Source organism: Macrotis lagotis, chromosome 5, assembly GCF_037893015.1.
Source record: "Macrotis lagotis isolate mMagLag1 chromosome 5, bilby.v1.9.chrom.fasta, whole genome shotgun sequence".
Lineage (NCBI taxonomy): Eukaryota > Metazoa > Chordata > Mammalia > Peramelemorphia > Peramelidae > Macrotis > Macrotis lagotis.
This window is the reverse complement of record NC_133662.1, coordinates 80,486,525-80,493,334: the sequence shown is the minus strand read 5'-3', so window position 1 is coordinate 80,493,334 and position 6,810 is coordinate 80,486,525.

Sequence of the window (6,810 nt, the reverse complement as noted above, 5' to 3'; positions counted from 1 at the left end):
TTTCCTGGAGGTTTCTCTTTTTAATACTGTTATTTTCAATACTATTGTCTGCTGTTATAATGTTCTTAACATGAATTGTTGTTCATTGCCTCAGGTGCTTTGGGAATAAAAGATGGACTAATCTATCAAGATTTTCACATTCCTCACCCTGGCAGCATCACTTTCCTCTCACATTTACTGGATAATTGGAGGTGGGGGAAGGGTGTAAGGGGAGAAAAACGAGGGGATTTCATTGGCATTGGAATAAAACTCCTTCCAAGGCAGATAGCTGTCTTCTCTGCAACTCGTTTCTTTTGAAGAGCTGTCTGAACCATTGAAAGTTAAAGTCGGGAGCAGCTAAGTGGTGCAGTGGATAGTGCAGCAGCCCTAGAATCAGGAGTGCCTGAGTTCAAATCCGGCCTCAGACACTTAATAATTACCTAGCTGTGTGGCCTTGGGCAAGCCACTTAACCCCATTGCCTTACAAAAACCTAAAAAAAAAAAAGTTAAAGTGACTTGAACAGGGTCACATAGCCACTGGATATGAGAGTCAGGATTTGGTTCTATTTCTTCCTGACTTTAAAGGCCAGTTTTCTATCTCTTAGGCCAGGTTGCCTATCTTTTCTGCTAAATATACAGCATTCTTAGGATGTAATGATAACCATAATAATAGCTAATATTTATATGTAACTATTTAGTTTACAATGCCTTTTCTAGTGAAGTATAGTGAAAAGAACCCTAGATTTGACCTTGGAAGGTCTGAGCTGGAATCCCAGATCTTTTGTCTACAACTTCTGATCTTATGTTCTTCCCTTATTTCTCAGGGCCTCAGTTTAGTTTCTTCATCCATAGCATGAGGGAACTAAACTTCTGAGATCCTTTCCAGCTCACAGTCCTGTACTAAGGTATTTCATTTTTATCCTCACAAAAACTCTGGGACATTTAAATACAGCAGGTGCTTTTCATTCCTATTTTAAGGCAGATGGCTTATCCAAAGTCACAGAACTAGTGAGTAGCAGACTTCATCTTCCAACATCTACTCCAGTGTTCATTCCAAGGATCCCTCAAATGGCATCATAGGCACAAGATTTCAACCAATAGTACTAATTCAGTGAACTAAAAATAATACCCAAATACTATTCTTTTCACTGAATTGACCCCTCTACCCCCAAAAAAAAATTCATTTCAGGGGAAAAAATCAACTGAATCCAAAGTTGAAACTATTTATTTTAAATCCTTTGAATCAGAAAAAAAACATTTTTAAAATCGAAAAGAAAATTATTAAAATATATTCTCCAAACTTAAACCAAAACACACTTAATTTTATTTAGCTCTCTTGTTTTTATGTGAAAGTAAAACCATGAGTCATACCCATAGGAAAATCGATTTAGAGCTTGAAGAATTTTGGAGGTTGTTAGTTCATCCTAATAAGTGAAGTGACTTGTCCAGGGTCAAATAGCTAATAATCTTTGGAATCCAACCAATCTGGACTACTAGAATTACAAAATTTCAGAACTGGTGACAATGTCAGAGGTCAGCTAGGGAATAGGATAAACAAAGACATAGAGGCTGTGGAGAATAAACATCCCACTTCATGCAATCTCAGAGTTCAGAAGTATTAGTCAGATGGAATGTATCCCCCCCTTTCATATCTGCAAGAACTCCAGATGGAAGTGGGAAGTAGACTGGTAGAAGAAAGGGGAAGGAGCCAGAGGTGACAACTTAACCAGAGAAGGAAGTATCTGAGTGGCCAAGCTTTTAAATTCATGTCAACCATCCTGTGGTTAATTTGCAAGCCACAGACTCACATAACAGCAGCTGCTGAGAAACCCGTCAATCTGTGACCATACAACTGGATGACAAATACTTCCCATTATGTTGGCAGATCTTTGTTCTCTGTTTTTTGGTTAATCAACTCACCCACTCATTGACACACCCACTCAAATCGCTTCCCCACTGTCCTGATTACAAACGAGTTGCAATGTTTTCTCTTCGCTTCAATTCTTCTACCACTACTGGAACTGAGCAAATGTTCTGTCTTCTTCATCCCATCTTCTTTCCTCCTCCCTATGACCCCAGTAGCCTCCTCACTCCAGACTGCTCTAATCCAATCCAAACTTTGCCATTGGCTTCTACGGTCATGAAAGAGAATCAAATGAGATACTTTCTTTAAAAAGTACCGAGCATATGCCTGCCATATAATGTGTGCTTGCCCCCAACCCCCTTCAGGAAAATCATATTCTCTGTGCCTCAGTTTCAGAGACTCACAGAATTTTTTTTGAGCTTACAGATCATCAAGGCCAACTTCTGTTTACAGATAAAAGAACTGAAATTAAATGAAATTAAGGAACTCAACCAGCATCACAAAATTTGTTAGTGAAATAAAAGGGGACTAAAACCCAGGTCTCTTGATTCAGTGTTCTTTCTATTACACCATGTGAGCCTTCTAACCAACTAGAAAATAACAAAGAAAGGAAATTCACAATTCCAACATGGCGGGGTAGAACACTGATTTTTTCCAGAAACCCCTGACTAAATGCTTTTAAATGATTTGTGCTTTCCCACACTCTGGTATCTTTTCCTTCTTCCTTGACCAAGTTTCCCTTTCTCTCTCCAACCATCTCAGAGGTCCCATCCCCAGACTTCAAGGTCAGCTTCAAGGTCTACCTCCTCTACCAAACCATCCTTGATACCCCAACTGAAGATCATCTCTCCCTCCCTGGCTCTCTTATAAGCAGCTTCATAGAGTGGCATTGGCACTAATTTGACCATTAGGCATGAGTCTCAGTTTTGAAGCTTTGGTAGGGAAGGAAAGAAACATTTAAAGGTCAGATGCTGTGGTAAGGGATTTTAAAAGAATATCACATTTGATTCTCACAATAATATCTGGAGTTAGGAGTCTTTATGATTTCTATTTTATAGTTGATGAAACTGAGGCAGAAAGCAAATGAGTGAATTACCCAGGGTCATCCAGCTAGGGATTGTCTGAGGTCACAGGTCTTCAGAACCACAACCACAGAACTACCTAGTTGCCCCAGTCATGTCCCTTCTCTTCTCTCAACTTCAGTTCCCTTCTTAGTAAAATGAGAATCAGTCTTGCATTATCCAGCTCAAAGAGCTGTTGTGAGAAAAAAAATTTGTAAATCTAAAAATGCAAGTTTTTACCCTTGTCTTCTTATGTCACTTAGCATGTACTATTGTATATAATAATGTATATATAATATAATAATATAATATAATGTATATATAATAATTGTATATAATAATGTGCTAGCTACTCTACTGTATTCTTGAAGAAAGAGACCATTGTCTTACCTTTTTGGAGATCCCAATTCAGGACCTATCTCAACACCTCACATATAGTAAATATATGGGGAAAAGAGGAGAAGAAAAGGGAGAGAGAGAGAGAAAGGGGAAGACAACAGAGAAAAGAGGAAAAGGAGAGCGGAGGGGAGAGGAAAGAGAGGAAAAGAATGGAGAAGAAGAGAGGGGAGAAGCAATGGGAGAAGGGAAGAAGAAAAGAGAGAGGGATATGTGGAGGGCTAAGGAAAAGGGAGGAAGAAGAAGAGAAGGAATAAGGGAAAGGGGAGGAAAAGAAAGGGAAGAAGAGAATGGAGAGAAAGGGTTTGGAGAGGGGGGGAGAGAGAGAAGCAAAGTGAAGGAGCATTTCCTCAACTTTATCCGGTTTTATCTAATTCTCCCAGTTTGGAGGACTTTATATGGAAGTGTGGAGTTGTAGTATTATAAAAAAAAAGGTTTCAAAGATGTTGAATTCTTGCTCCTTTTCTGACTCCATGGTCCAACTGTCCAAATGCCATCATACTACAAGGTCACTAGTCTTCAAATTCCCCCTGGCCACTTGACTCTGGAGATGAAACAGAGGAGGGAGGAATCTGTGATCCCCAAAACTTGCCTTTCCTAGTTTGTTCTGAGGGATAGACTAGGTTCCCTAGGAATATCAGAAGACTTGGAACTTTCTTCCAACAGAGCCAAGACCTGAGGCAGCAAACCCTGGGGTTTGTGGGGATTTTCAACAGATTGTGAGGAGTGGGCAGAAAGGAGATCTGCCCAGCCATGTGGTTTTAAAGGGGGAAAACCAAACATTTTAACTTATGAAGCAATTTCAGGATCACATTGATGCTATAAAAACATCAGGGTGCTGAAAAGCTTTCAGAGCTCCTCTAGTTCACCCATAATAACAGAAACCTCCTCTACAACATAGATGATAAATGGCCAGTCAGCTTTCAGGTGAACACTGGATCACTTCCACCTGGAGCAACCCCCACCAGTTTTAGAAGTCTCTAACTGTTTAGAATCAAAATCTCTATCTCTATAGTTTTCTCCCAATTCTCCCAATTCTGCTTTCTCAAGCCAAAAGGGACAGCTTTGATCCCTGTTCTTTGTTCTGTGTGACAGATCTCAAAGACAATTTTCATGTTCCTCCCAAGTCTTCTTTTCTCTAAAATAATCATTTTCCAGTTCCTTCAGTCAACCTTCATATGCCATTATCTCAAGCGCTACATCCATCAAATTGCCTTCCTCTGGATACTCTAATTTACCAACATCCTTAGCTGTAGTTAGGTGATATAGTGGGTAGAATGCTAGGCCTAGAGTCATAAAAATCTAAATTCAAATCCTGCCTTACCTTACTAGTTGTGTGACCCTGGGTAAGTTATTTAATTGCTACCTGCCTCAGTTTCCTCAACTGTAAAATAGGGATCATAAGAGCCCCTATCTCCTAGGATCATTATGAGATATTATTTGTAAATCACTTAGTACAGTGCCTGGGTCATATTCAACCCATAATAATGTTTACAACCAAATTCAGCATTTTAGGTGTTAGACTATCACCTCTCTGGTCCTAGATACTGCTGCTCTTTTAATGAAGTGTAATATCACATTGGGATTTTCTGATGCTCATTGCCATATTGACTACTATTAAGTTGCAATCCATGAAACTTCCTAAAATCTTTTTTTAAATACATCAACTGTATATGACCACACTTCTCTTGTCTTCTATTAGTATAATTTTTTAAATTAAAGCATAAAATACATTTGTTCATGGACTGTTAGGAACTGTTGTGTGTGGGAATACTGTAAATCTTCATCACCTGGTGCCCTTGAGTACCAGAACATTGTTTTACTAAGTGTCATGGGCGTGGGAGTGGATTAGGAACTAGGGAGGATATTTAAGCATGTGTATTTTGGTAAATAAATGGAGACCTTGGTGTACAAAGGGAGAACTTATCTTCCTTGTCTCCTGCCCCTTCAATGATCCCCTGGGAAGGATAAGCGAGTCCAGAAAGGGACTCAACAATGGACAATTTTACCTTATTATAGTGTACCCATTTCTGTAGATTGTAGAGATTTATTTTGGACCCCCACTGTATTGTCCCACATGTTATCTATCTCTCACAGCTTTATATCATCTGCAGTTCTGAGAAGCATGCCATCTATGCCTTTATCCACAACCATTCATATGAGGAGTGTAAAATATGGCTTACTATCAACCCTTTAGATGTGCTAGGGCTGTCCAATAGTCAGAACATGTCAAGGGTAGAGATTATATTTCCCAGTTCTCTGGAAATCTACTTATTGCAGTTTCCTTACTCTTCCAGCTAAATTCATCAACTCGGGGAAAAAAATCAACTAGCAATTTTTTTTTTCTGAAGAAGCTGTTTACATCCAACTCTGGTGGATTAAGGAGTCTAATGACATGGCAGCCCCATAGTCAATGTCCTTCTATTCCTCTTTCCCACGAGTCTGCCTCACTGGTTCCAATGGCACTACTACAAGGTAGAGTCCAAGATGGACCATCCACCTACCACCTTCTGCCTGAGGATTCCAGCTAAATATATCAACTCAGAAAAAAAATCAACTAGCTATTTTGTTCCCTCCTTTAATTTCTCTAGATTCTGATTTCTGCAGTCATGGGAAAGTGGTTGATATGAGAAAGGAAGACAAAAAAAAAGGAAAACTTAAATGAGCCTATGTTCATCAGTCCTTAAAGTTCACTGCCCATCTTTCATAGTAGAATGTGGTGCCAGGAGGACATGGTCCATTTAGAAAGCTATGTCCTTTAATGAAGAAGATAAAGATGAAAAGATTGGTCTGCATTTTAGAGGAAGTGGAAGGGCTTGATTAAAAGGAGCCCTTTGAAAAATTCATGTTTTTAAAACTAAAATGGTTGATTTCTAAGCAATTCTAATTTTATTTCAATAAAAATGCCCTTTATGATTAAATGGACAAGAATATCTACCACTTATTGAAATAAAAAATAAAAACTGGGAATTTTCTCTAATGAAATGTGCTGTGCATGCCTTTACCTTCAATCAAATCAATGATTGCTAAAAATGTTAAACAACACAAGGTCAAGCTCTGGTCCCTGGGGCATATCCCCAGAGATTTTTTCCTCCACCTTGACATCAGCACATTAATTACTACATTTGCAGTAGAATTATTCAGACAGTTCTAAATCACCTATATAATCAGCTAAATCACATTTCTCCATTTTGTCTCCAAGCTAAGGAGACATGATCAAATATTTTGTGGAAATACAGGTCTTATAGCTTCCTCTCTGATTCATTAAGATTTTTAAAAGATAACTGAGAGCAACTTAGGAATCAATTTTGCTAGTTCTTTCTGTATCTTTTAGTGTAGTTGATCTGGACCTAATGACTTAAATTTATTGAATACGATTCAGTATTATTTTATCATCTCATTCATCTTTGATTTCAACTCCCTGTTAACTAGTATTCTATTCATTTTGGTTTTTTTGAAGCTGATTTTCCTTGTTAGATAAAACATAAATGAAAAAAGAGTTGGATCATT